This window comes from Acanthochromis polyacanthus, chromosome 22, assembly GCF_021347895.1.
Source record: "Acanthochromis polyacanthus isolate Apoly-LR-REF ecotype Palm Island chromosome 22, KAUST_Apoly_ChrSc, whole genome shotgun sequence".
Lineage (NCBI taxonomy): Eukaryota > Metazoa > Chordata > Actinopteri > Pomacentridae > Acanthochromis > Acanthochromis polyacanthus.
Window position 1 is genome coordinate 6,127,625 of NC_067134.1, and position 13,368 is coordinate 6,140,992.

Here is a 13,368-nt window from a genome sequence, read left to right on the forward strand (position 1 = left end):
TATCCAGATGGAATAAAAAGTGCTGTGTCTTGATCACTCTATGAGATGCTCTAATCCCAAATAGATTTGGTGTCTGTAGGTCACATGACCTGGGAGCTATTGAGCTAAAATACTAATATTTACATTTTGAAATGAATTAAAAACTCACTGAAAGAATATTAATAGTCTCCAAAAGCAATAATAAAGTCTGTGTAATAAAGCAGGTCTAAATCTATTGAGCCAAAAGATCACATGACCTGGGACTTATAGAGCTGTAATGCTCATAATTACAGTATAAAATACATGAAAAATTCACAAAACATATTAATTGTGTCCAAATGTTCATTCAATGTTTCTAAGTGTGACAAAGAATCTATGAACTACAAATCCGTAACGTATCATAACATACTGTAACATAACGTCACGTCAGGTCTTTGCTCTTCTTTTTCTGCCTTTTTTCAAACGACCCGTCGCACAACTCTGACTCCAAACGGTGTTCTGGATATTGAGCAGCACGTGTGTTACGGGCTCAGTCGATTGGATTCTTATTTCATTGATAATTAAAGGTTAACTTACATGAGGCAGAAAAAGAAGAGCAAAGACCTGACGTTGTTTACAGTAAATATTAGCATTTTGGCTCAATAGCTCCCAGGTCATGTGACTTATTGACCCCAAACTAATGCAGAATCACAATCCTACCTTACCTGGTCAGCATACACCAAAGAAGAAGAAATAGTTTGGCTTAAAAGATTTTAAAGCAAAAAATTAAACATTTTTTAATGTAAATATCAGCATGTCTTCTCATTACGGTCCAGATCGTTTGACTTTTTGACTCAGGTTTATTTTATTATCACACTAATAGATCACCATGATGACACACATCACTTTTTATTTGAATTCACCATTTTTAAGACAGACAGACAGACAGATAAACACGTTTTCAGCTTCTTATACTAAAAGCTATTTATTTAGTGTAAATATTAGCCGTACAATTCAATAGTTAACAGCTAAGCTGAGTCAGTTACTTAAAACATCGCTGTATAATACATCTGTGAATGCAGCGCTTTATTTTTTAAACCGGAAATAGTTTCCGCGTATCGGTCGTGCATTTACCGTAAGCTGACGGTAAGAGCGCACTGAAAATGTAGGAGCGGCTGGATTGACCGCAGCTTTTTACTGTGTAAAATTTCAAGTGGTGGCTTTCATGCCAGTGAACGATTATCATGAAGCTTTTTTATTGTGGTTTTAACCAGCACAAGCAGCAACTGTGTGAGCCATAGTGGTGTAAAGAATCCGTTTTATTTCCCCGTGACTGTCAGTCTGTTTCTAGCTACTGAGCTGATGTGCGTTTCTCAGAGAGCAGGAGGTCCGACTCAGGATCAGAGAGCAGACAGGACGATGCCGAGCCGGTGAGCTAGCCTATTACAGCGGCTATGGCAGTAGTAGGGCTGCAGAATCACTGAATTAATAACCACAATTATGATTTTAGCTTTTAAGCATTATATGAGAACGATGGACTGCCGGTCTAAACATTTTAAAATGTTTTCCGCTCATAGAAAACAGCACGTAGATAAAAACCACTCTTTAATCTTGGACAGATCTGACTTTAGAACACTTCGTTTCACTCTTTTCAAAGTACTTTTTGCTCACATTACTGTCTGAGCTCACCGCAGCCTGCACTGTGAGGCGTTTAGGGACCGTCGGTAAATGTGGGTCCATCGATGGGCGCTTTAGAACAGCTGCTGTGATTTCAAAATAGACCATCGTAAAGATTCATGTACAGTATATGTTTTAGCATTCTGCTGATGTGTGTGACTTTATTTTTAGAGATTTATTTTATTGTTGCCTTTTTGTTCCTCCAACTCACTCTGTTGTATGTTTTTAGTTTTTAGTTGTTCCAGGTCCATTCATCTTTCATGATGCCAAGGCTCTGTAGTAAATGTGAGTAAAAGACCTTTATTTAAGTCTTTTAAATACGCAGCACTATATTGAGGACTTTGAATTAACACAAAAAGCAGATGACTTGTTCAGCAGTTGTGGATGTTTTGCAGACTGACTCACATTTTATTAGGTATAATGCTCGTGTTTTCTGGATAGATACAGGATTAGTTTACATCTTACATTTGAACTTGAGTAGCAGGATTCACTACTGACTAAAGTCTGTTTCTACAGATAACTCCATTTTTCTGATGTCGTTTCTTTTCCTCCACAGTGGCAGTGTAAGGGGTGCTGGGTAGAGGTGTCCAGTAGCTCTGCACTGCTGAAGCATTAGAAGCTGAAACATCCTCAGTTTGGCCGCACTGCTTGCTTTCCGTGGACCACTTTCTCTTGTCCTTGCACATTTAAGACATGGAATGGTTTACTTCTCCACCATAGTAGGGGACACACAAATGTAAGTCAGAAACAACTTTGTACGTTTACCTGTCATCTGTGTAGGCATAAAACATTGGCTCATGAAAGAGAGTACTTTATTCATATCAACACTCATTTACACAAATGTCAACATGTCAGCTGTGTGTTTAATGGTTGTAGCTTTCAAACATGCATTTATGGCACATTTAAGTCACACAGAAGTGGCCATCACACCCCACATACACTAAATGATTTTATTCCAGGTGTTGTGACAACCACTCACTGAGCTTCATCTTCTTTTGATGACCAGGAGGAACAAGGTGTGGAGGAGGACTTATTTAGTGCAGTACTAAATCCACAAGGACAACAGAAAGAGCTCATTGAGCAGCAGCTAGCCACAGCCTTGCTACAGCTGCAGTTTCTGCTGCATGTGCCAGCTACTGCTGTTGATGCGTTTTTACAGAACTAAGCTATTTACTGAACTCTGCAACAGCCTCAGTTTCCAGTGGAGTTGTAAAAGACATTCTTGAGCAACATAAAGTCCCACTTAGAGAAAATGTAGTGCAGGATATTACAGCAGCATTATGTACATCCAACCCAGTTTGTAGAGCAATTGAGAAAGGGGGTCTCTGAGTTCTGTACATAGACGGTTAAAGTACTGCAGTGAAAGGTTCTCTGTTGTTCAGCCAGTCACTTACTGATAGATCATAAAAAGGCCACTTTTCAGTTTATTCCAATGTTGAAATTATTACAGCAAGTTCTGAATTACAAAGTTATCTTGGATACGATTCTTGCCAGTCATGGAGGGAAGCGTAAGTGTATCTTTGATGGATCTCATGAGTTTAAATCTCCAGAGGATGGCACGTTTTTTGTAGAAAATGAGTTATTGAATGCAGAACAAATAAGTATTTCAGTTGGTCTGTACGTGGATGAGTTTGAAGTGTGTAACCCTTTAGGCACCTCCTGGAAAATCCAGAAGCTCTGTGGGGTTTACTGGGTTCTGGGTAACCTACCACCAGGCTCTCAGTCAGCATTGTCATCCATTTATCTAGCTGCACTCTTCAGAAGTGTTGATGGAAAGGAATTTGGTTCTGAGCGTGTGTTAGAGCCACTTCTGCAGGATCTTCAGATCTTAGAGTCTGATGGTGTGTTTGTTCCTTTGTTGGGCTCCTCTATTAAAGGAACCGTGCAGAGTATTCTAGCAGATAACTTGGGAGCACACAGTATCGCTGGCTTTCTTCAAACTTTTTCAGCTGATTTGTGGGTTTTGCACTGCCAAGCGATGTGATAGTGACTGTCACACTGTTGCCTCTGGGGCTTTTGATCTGCCAAGTAAAGAGCAACATTGTGATCATGTAAGAACAGCTCTAGAGAAAGGTAGCCATTGTTCTGGAGTTAAACCAGAGTGTGTTTTTACTAAGCACCTCACACATTTCCACCTTCTGACAGGTTTTCCTCCTGATGTGGCTCACCATGTATCTGAGGGCATTTTGCCTGTAGAGTTGGCTTCCTGCTTGTCAGCATTAAGTTCCAAAAAGTTTTTTACTCTCAGTGATTTAAACAAAGCAGTATTGTCCTTTCCCTATAAATGGGCAGACAAATCAAATCAGCCTCACGTTGTACCGCAGAATTTCTCAGCTCAGAGAACTGTGGGGGGGCAATGAACATGAGAACTGGAGTTTGCTAAGGCTTCTTCCCTTTCTTATTGCTCATTTGGTGCCTCAGAATGAACCCTCCTGGTTGGTGTTAATGGATTGAAAGCTGTAGTTGAACTCATTGTTGCACCAACACAGACTGACGGATCCATTGCACACCTTGAAAGCAAGATAAGCGAGCACAGACAAAGAGACCAAGAACTGTTTCCAACTGCCAGACTCTTACCTAAGCACCACCTGATGGAGCATCACCCTGACATGATGAGGTGTTCTGGTCCTTTGGTGGTCCTCTGGACGCTTAGCTTTGAAGCTAAGCAGAGTTACTTTAAGCAGATTGTGAAGCAGACTAGTTGTTTTAAAAACATTCCATTGACTCTTGCTTCAAAGCACCAACTTATGATGGCGTTTCACCTGAACTCCTCCTCCTGGGGTAAAACATGTCTGGATGTACCCAGTACATCTTTGTTTCCTGTTCATCTTTTAAATCAAGACATTGTTTTAGCTGTGAAATCAAAATAGCCGAATACAACTGAAGTCCATCTTCCAAAGGCAGCTTCCATCAGTGGCATCACCTACAATGTAGGCATGATGGTTGGACATGGGTCAGTAAGTGGCATGCCAGAGTTCTTGGAGATCATTCAGATGTGCTTCATTAAAATGAGTTGTACCTGATTGTAAGGTTGTTGTGTGGGTGGTACACTGAACACTACAGAGCCTTTGAATGAACAACATCACCAACAAGAGAAGTAAAGCTTTTGGAGCTCAAAGAAGTGGCTGACATTCATCCTCTGGCTGATTCTATGTTGGATCGAGTCGTATGGTGACTCTGAAAAGGCATGTTGTTATTAAAGGTTGGTTCCTTTAATTTGAAGGGCTGCAGAATCCAGATTTAGAAATTCCTATAAATGAGATTATAGTTCATTAAGCAGAGACATTCATCATTTTAGTGGATTTAATATGGTTTTATGGTTTAGGAAAACAGACATAAATACATGTATGAATTCATTTGTAATTATTTAATAAATCAATAATGAATTGATATAAGAGCTGCAGAAAGTTGTGCTTTTAAAAACTAATCAGTGAGTCAGAATATTCAGTTTTAGGTCTGTAGTTCTGAGCATTGATTAGTGTTGGTTTAGATCTTGGTGGTCCTGTGCTTTTTATTTAAAAATGGTGTTAATTTCATTCCCTCTTATTTTATGCCCTCTGCTTTCACACACTGAGAAGAATGGACTTGTCCTTCATACTGAAAGTTGTCCTTGTGGACAATAGCAGCCAGAGACGAACGCTTTCAGATGGACTCCCTGAAACTGTTGATGAGCTTGTTGCAGAAGTCCAACGTCAGTGTGGCCTGACATCCAGCATCACACTTCAGTTTCTGGATCCACTCTTCAGGAATGAATACATGAACCTCACTTCAACAGAGGAGCTCCAGCACAGAGGCACCATAAAAGTAATCCATCTTTCAGAAGCATCGTCCTCTTCACTTTTCCAGCCTCTTTCACAATCATCAACCTCTTCACTTTCCCAGCTCCTCTCTCTGTTTGCCACGTCCCAACTGATGACACTTCTTCTTTATCGAGTGTAAGCTGTGTGGACACGGACATCCTTTCATCTCCAGAGCCACCAGGCTCAAAGACATGCTGGACATCCACATTTGTTGAGCCACAGTCCTCATATGACTCTGAGTTAAAGCTTGAGCAAGCCAATGCTGAGTTTAAGGACAGAGGAAAAGTACTCACTCCAGATGTCAAACTTGGCTCAAACATCGTTGAGACGCTTCTCCAAGAGATGGTCCGCTGTAGGGTTTATGTAACAGACAAACAGTTGGACAGTGTTGGAGAGGCCCTCATCTGGAAGCATCCCTGTTTGTCAGAGAGAGGCTCAGAAAGTGGCTATGCAGGATGGAAACACAGTTTGAAGAATAAAGCGGCACACTAGTGCACAGATGTGAGGAAGCTTGGCTGTCCTGAGGTAGTAGTGAATGCTAGGACCAACAAGCCAGAAGGCAGAAGTCCTGCTTTTGGAATAAAACAACCAAAGCGCTGTGAAGTGAACTACTGCCCCCCCGTTTCCAAGAGGTGAGACTGAAAGTAGTCTGGAAAAAGTTAGAGTAGAACTACTAACTGACATGAAGAAGAGAAATGGCAAAGAAGCAGTGAGGTCAAAGATGGACAAGACGTTTGCTTTCAGAAGATATGAGGTGGTGCAGGACGCTCCAATGGTCCAGGATTTCAGAGAGCGATGGCCAGCCCTGTTTGATGTGTCTGAGGTCTGGAGTTACTTTAAGGACAAGTACTGGACACACAAAGGAATCAGTAATATCAAAGTAATTTTACTAAAAACCATGTCTGACTGAAAAAGCCTTGATGGTAAATATTTATAGAAACTTTTTCTAATCAAAATTCAGTTCCACTTATTACATGAATTGATCCAAAATAACAATAAAAACTGATTAATAACACTAACTTTACAGTGTTTTTAATGCACACCCCCGCTCTGCCCTCTCAAAGCGTGCACTCACATTCTATGCTAGTTCAGGGGCACAAAAGTGAACACACTTGATGTCATTTGCACTATTTTAATTCTCCAAAGAATATATTTTGTGTTGTTTTGTAAAGACTTAAGTTGAGGAATAATGGTTGGAATAACTGTGATTTCGGTTCCGACTAAAATAAGCACCGTTAATATTTCTCCTGTAATGGAGCGGTCCTATTATCACAATCCACTTCATTTCTAGTGACAAACTTCATCTGGCTTTTAACGGTCATACTGCAGATGTTTTTAACTGCTTTATGGTTGATATCTCTGATTTCAGGGAATATTCAGTGGAAAAGAAAAGCTGGTACAAAAGCTCATGCATTCTGTGTGAAGAGCAGTTGGACTAAGAATTATTATTTAATCCTACAAGTCTCATTAGTTACTGACTCAAAGCCACATATGACAGGTTTGCTGAGCTCGGTTCTAACAAAAAAAGACATTGGACATTGCCCTTATTGTATGTGGAGATTTATTCCAGGAAATGGTTCATCGCCCACAGAAAAATGTAGTTTATATGTTCATCCAAAGCTAGAATGACATCAGACTCACAGTTGCCGCGGTAACAGTCCTCGTTCAGTCACTGAAACCCGTTGATTGTAAGCTATGGTATGAACTCTTTAGAATTTGGTCACGTGACCTCAGCCTGGTTTATGACGACGACAAGCTGGGTCAGCTGGTCGCTGCCATTTTTGAAAACATGACTGTGTGCTATATATGTGTCTTATTTCAGATAAACGCAGAGTTCAGAGGTTGACCGCCCCCCCGCTCCAGTCCCGTTTGTTCTCTCAGCTGGACATTCTGTGTGACAAACTCCTAACCCTGTATCAGAAGAGGGAGGACGAAGTGGAACGAAGCTGAAGCAGCTGATGGAACGCAGGACAGACGTCAGAGGACAGAAAAGGGTCTTTTTGTTCAACTTGTAGAAAAGTGATGGTGGAAATAACGGGTTAAAGAGGCCCCTGTTAACACATTTCTGTAACTCATGTAGAATCCCAGTGTCACATCTGTCATGGTGCTTTTGGTGTTAAAGCAGATGTTGTGGAACATCAAGCTTTTAGCAATGTTACAACATTGTTCCCTCATCCAAACATGTCTGGAGTGCTGTTTCACTTCATTCTCTCCATTCTGAGTACTCCTGTTTCTTCTTCTACTTGCATTCAGGGATCCAGGGAAGAAGATGTGGATGCTGGGAGGGAGTCCATTCTGAAGGCATTAAGCGTCTGCTTGAACGAAGACCCTGACAGCTGATTAAAGAGCATGTGGTGAGTATCATATTAAGTGCTGCATGTAATGGAAACATGATCCAAGTATTAAAGGTGGTGTATGTAGCAGCATGTGCTCTTAATGATTAAAAAGGCAGTGCAGTCACAACTCCACCTGGGTTACCTAAAGCTGCATACTGAGGACTCAAACTCATTCTTCCTTACTTTCAGTGACACGTTGCAGCTGAAGATCAGTTTGAAACTTTGACTGTAAGTTGCTGGCATATAGAAATGGAAAGTAGAAAAAATGTCAGTTTTGTGGTGTAAAACAGTGTGTGCTCTGCTGCTCATGGTTCTACATGAACTGCACTTTGGATTTCTATGAGTGGCTACAAAGAGCCCATATTCAATGGATGTGGATGGAGTTTTCATGCTTTGTTCCACTTAGAGGGCAGATATTGTGCCTCGTGTGTGAGAAAATGCATTTTGAGAATCCACACAACAACATGCTGCAGGGTACACTGCAAAGTATTGTTGTGACTGAGAATTAAGCTACGCTTCAACAAATAATAGTAAAATCAATGTTTGATTGGAAGCAGGCTTCTGTCAAGATAAAAATGTTTCAGTTTGATGTTCTGAGGCAGAAAAATGTTGCAATAGACGATAATATTGAAGAGTGTTTTAACCAGTGGAAATGTAACCCTCAGTCATAAAACCTGCAGTAAGTTTTATTTTAAATTTACTTCACCTGATCATTAATAACACAAGTTGGATAGACATGAAGCACAATGAAACCTCGTTCAGTAGAAATGCTAAAGTCACAAAAATAAGAAATGCCGACGTACAAAAGATAAATATTGAGTCCAAAATATCTTTGTGTTCATCTGTCATTTAGTGAACAATAAAGGTTGGAAACATCACTCTGTGGTGTCGGCCATAAAATATCTGAGAGCCAATCAGTGGTGCAGATTTTCCTTCTACCTCTGTTTGGATTCCATAAACTTGTGAATGTTCCTCAGACATTTATTTCCACAACTCGTTTGTCACACTGGTTCCAGCTGTTACGATGTACCACACTATGTGGTGTCCAGAAGTCTACCCGTTAGAGTAGACTGACTTTTTATCTCATTGTAGGGAAGCAGTGAAGCCGTCTTTGAGGACTACGCAGAAGACACCACTGTAGGAATCTTCACTACAAAACAAGACGAGGCCCAGTCCAAAGCAGAGGACATCGGAATCATCCTGGAAGGACAAATAGTCATCAAGAAGTGGACAATGTTCCGTTGGCCGTCGCCCTCCTCTGTGGACTCCTGTAGGCCCTAAATGTGGACGATCCTCCTGAACAGAGGAACTTTTTTGAAGTGGTCCAAAAGGTGATCATGGAGCTTGATGGGGGCAGCCTTTCCAGAACAGCTCAGGTCCTGAAAAACAGACTCCTTGAATGGTGCTTTGTGATGTTTGATGTTTGCATTTTGCTCTGCTCGTTGGGCCTCATGTTGTCTTGCAGTGTTCTAAAAAGTAGCTGTTGATAGGTTCATGTAATTATTGTTCAAGTGTTTTACTGATCTGTGTTTAAATAAAAAAGGTCAGACTGTCTTTTCTCAAATGTGACCTTGTTTCTTTGTGGAGGCTTTAAGTCACTCCATTAGTTACTTCTGTTTGAATGTGATCCTAATCCTACCTAACAGCTGTAAAAACACGAGTTAACATTGACTGAACACTTGGTTGCAGTTCATCATGTCTTAGAGATGCTAAATGGATTTTTGTTCCTGAGCTTTTAACCATGTTCTCTGAGGGAACCAAAATGTTTTTAAGCCTCAGTTCTGCACATGTGCACTTTACGTTGGATGTGGAGGGAGGACATTTCCACAGAGTGACTGTTGTTGGAGAAGAAAGATTTACTGTTCAAACAGGTTTTGTAGTTTCCATGTTACAGTTGTTTGGTCAAAGAAGAAATCTGAAATCAGCCTGTTCTTTTTGATGACTGAGTTCTGTGTTCTGATTGTAGGTCAACACAAATACAGCTTTAAGTCATTTAGTTTAGGTCACATCAGTAGAACTGTATCAGAAAATAAAATGTGATCATGGATTATAGAAATAAAACATTTAATGGCAACAAGATGACATAAATACCTTTATCTGATACCAATGCTTGATGCATGTAGAAAAAGAAATGATTTGACTGAAACGTTTGAACGTGAAATAATAATGCTCACATAGCATATTTAAGGGGATATTGGTGGAAAATGTGTTCAAACCAAAGCACAACATCATTTTTTTACACAAATCCAGCGACGTTTTTCTTTCAGTGAACTCTGCTGGACAACACTGAGAGCATATGAATGAATTTTCCATCCAAAATAATGCAGTGAATGTCAAATAAAGTGGTGCTGAAGCTCGTCAGAAGCTTTCAATGAATGTAGAAAGAGTGTAAAAGCAGCATCCTCTACCAAATGAGCACAATCCATCAATCATCATCAAAGTGTCCAAATTCCAGAGAAGACATGAACTGCAGATTGGAAATGAGTCAAAGGATCCATTTAAAACCATTTCTAGACCATGATCACAAAGTCAAACACTAGATTGTTCTTTGGTCCTTTTCTGTCTCATTTTCACAATATTTTCTCTGCTTTTTGTCTCATTTTGTGTCTTTTTTCATCTGACTTTTGTAGTAAAAAGCGCTCCGGCCCACTTGAGATCAAACTGGGCTAAATGTGGAACCTGAACTAAAATGAGTGTGACTCCCTGATTGAAAGCTTCTTTGAATGCTTCAAACAGTCCTTCTCTAATATGAGCCCAGAAAAACGGATCAAAGTTGGTTGTAAGTCCATCTGGAGCCGCTGATTTCCCCAAAGACATTTTCATTCCAGCTCTATCAATCTCTCCAGACACGTGCTTTTAAAGTCAGTCTGAGGAAGAAATGCTTTGACTTTGAAAGAAAAAGCTGCTGAATGTAAATGCTGATAGAATCTAAATCTTTCATCTGCTCTTTCTTCTGGATTGCTCCCAGTTTGATCATCAACATTTAGAGGCTGATTGCATTTCTCTCTAATCCACTGAAATAGGAACTGTTTTTCTCCCCATCTTCCATCCATTTAGCTCTGGATGCTAGAAATGCACCTGGTGCTTTATTCCAATCCAATTCATCTCCTTTAGATTGGAACCCAATCACTTCTTCTTTCTTCCTCTCAGAGAACACATTCATTTTACAACACTCATTCATATCATTCATCAACTGTCTTTCTCATTCTTTGGCTTTCTGACACATTCTTTGACCACAATCTACTGAGTTTTCTCTCACTTTATGTTGGAAAAATTCACATTTACTTCCAGAAGAACCAACGCCATCGTCTGACTTTAACCCTCCTGTTGTCTTCATTCACCACAAATATTGTTTCCTGCTCTGAAAAAAGACAAAAATTCAGCAAAAAAAATCAGCACATTCAGCAAAAAACTTCACCAACCTCAGCAAAAAGTCCAAAACTTCAGCAAAACAATTCACCAAATTCAGCAAAAAAAGTCCAAAAATTCAGCAAAAAATTTCACCAAATTTCTGAAAATGTGTTTCAGGAAGAAAAATCCAATAATTCCTGAAAAGTTTCTCCTAAAAGTTTTATTTTTTAAAATATGCCCCAAATGTGACAAAAAAATTCTTGTAAATATTAAAAAAAAAAATGAGTAAAAATCTTCCAAAAATCCTAAAAATATCTAAAGTGATTCCATATTTATCAGTAAAACTTCTGATATTTTCTTTAAGAACATTCACATAAAAATCAACCAAAATCCAGAGAATTTACTGGATTTTGGTTGAATTTTATGTGAATGTTCTTTAGAAACATTTCTTCTTTTTCATAAATTCCCAGAAATGTTCAAATGTGGACATCAGAAGTTTCTCCGTGTAAATCTCTATTTTTCTCCACATTTTAAACTTCAAACGGGTCAATCTGAGCCTCAGGACGACACGAGGGTCAAAGCAGCTCTGAGGGAGCGTTTGTAGACGTCACAAAGTTGTGCTGCTCAGAGCTTTTCTTTTTCTTTTCCTGCATTTTGTCCAAAGTGTGGCTGCAGGAGCTCTGCTTCACTTCAACCTTCATGTCTTTAAAATGAGCCCAGCTAGCTCTGTGTTTGTGCACTGGGACATGCTAGCATTTCCTCAGGGTTAGCAGCTGCACGTGGAGCTTAGTGCTTGTTTTTGCTCCATGAATGGAAGGAGAATGCTGCTGTTTTGAAGCGTGTTCCAGCATGTGTGACATGTATGTTTGCTTCATCTCAGCCACTTTATCAACAGTCCACAGTGAATGTTAACACAGACAAACACAAGGATTCTGTTTGTTTTGCTGCTGTTGAAGGTTGGACATGCAGGAACAGCTGCAGCTATTAAAGCCTCCATCACAACTACGCCCCCTGCTGTCTGATCCTCTTCTCTCCAACAGAGCGACCAGGGTTAGTGGAGAGGAGCTCCACATCCAGCAGACACCACAACCTGTGGCTTCCACATCATTTCTACATCAGAAATGATGGAAGAAAATCCATCACAGGATCGTTTTTCCTTTCCTTCCAGGTGAGCTGATTCCTGCAGGTGAGTCTCATTGCAGTAATCAGCTCACCTGTCCACAGCATCACCTGTTCTCTGTTTAAACTCATTCCATCATAGGTTCTGTTGGTCCCACCAAGCCTACTACCTCCTGAATGGATCAGAACCGTGGACTCTGTTGCCTCCTAAATGGATCAGAACCGTGGACTCTGCTACCTCCTGACTGGATCAGAACCGTGGACTCTGCTACCTCCTGACTGGATCAGAACCGTGGACTCTGCTGCCTCCTGACTGGATCAGAACCGTGTACTCTGTTACTGGATCAGAACCGTGGACTCTGTTACTGGATCAGAACCGTGGACTCTGCTGTTCTCCTCCTGGATTTCTTCCACTTCTTGGTTCTGCTTCCTGTCTGCCTCAGTCGTATTCAGATTCTGTTTTTCCTCCAGCTTTCCTCTCCAGTCTTGTGAGTTCTCCTTCTGGTTCCTTTCGTTGGTTCTGACTCACTTTTGGAGCTTTATTGTGACTTTTTGGACACAGCAGCTTGTGGTTTTCCTCCTCGATCCAGTTTGCCCTTTTGTTTTGTAACTTTAGTTTGATTTCCCGTCATTTAAACATCAATATGATGAATAAAAGCAGATGGACTCATAGATTTCACTCTGCAGACATTTTTATTGATGTCCAGGATATTTTATAGACAGAAACATATTTGATAGAAATATTAGAAATGGATTTCTGTTTCCTCATAATAACTGAGTTAAAGCCATTAAATGTTCATCAGTGGTTCATCTTTAGTGTGAAACTTTTACTTTGCAGCTTTATTTTAAAATGCTGCTCATTTTAAGGGAAGACATTAAAGGATGGTTTTCTGAGTTCAATGAATTAAAGGTTGAACTGATTAAAAATGTGTTTATTTCCATTTTAAATGACTACAGCTGTATTTTATATGATTGTGAATTCTAAATGAGATCAAACAGCAGAAGATGGATCAGTTCATTCAACTTTTGTGACTTAATTTGTCTCATTTTTACAGTTTTGTGTCGTAATCTGTGTTTTATATCACAATTCTTTCAATTTCTGTCATTTTCATTCTTTTGTAGTTTTG

At 40.0% G+C, this 13,368-nt stretch overlaps 2 protein-coding genes and 1 long non-coding RNA gene across 54 annotated transcripts in view; 2 read left to right on the forward strand and 1 right to left on the reverse strand.

The window, feature by feature from the left end:
• Positions 1-13,368, reverse strand: part of LOC110970793 (NACHT, LRR and PYD domains-containing protein 3-like) — a 267,127-nt gene that overhangs the window by 168,085 nt on the left and 85,674 nt on the right. The window lies entirely within an intron of this gene.
• The window catches only part of LOC127532193 (NACHT, LRR and PYD domains-containing protein 3-like), a 123,394-nt gene that overhangs the window by 77,209 nt on the left and 32,817 nt on the right, over positions 1-13,368 (forward strand). The window lies entirely within an intron of this gene.
• On the forward strand, positions 1,089-9,325 carry LOC110970791 (uncharacterized). Of its 2 annotated transcripts, XR_007939591.1 has the most exons (6): positions 1,090-1,388; positions 1,865-1,920; positions 2,192-2,371; positions 7,258-7,411; positions 7,689-7,789; positions 8,864-9,325. It is a non-coding gene; the product is annotated as an uncharacterized LOC110970791 (long non-coding RNA). The 2 variants fall into 2 exon arrangements; XR_007939590.1 differs by having other exon boundaries at positions 1,089-1,388; positions 7,258-7,789.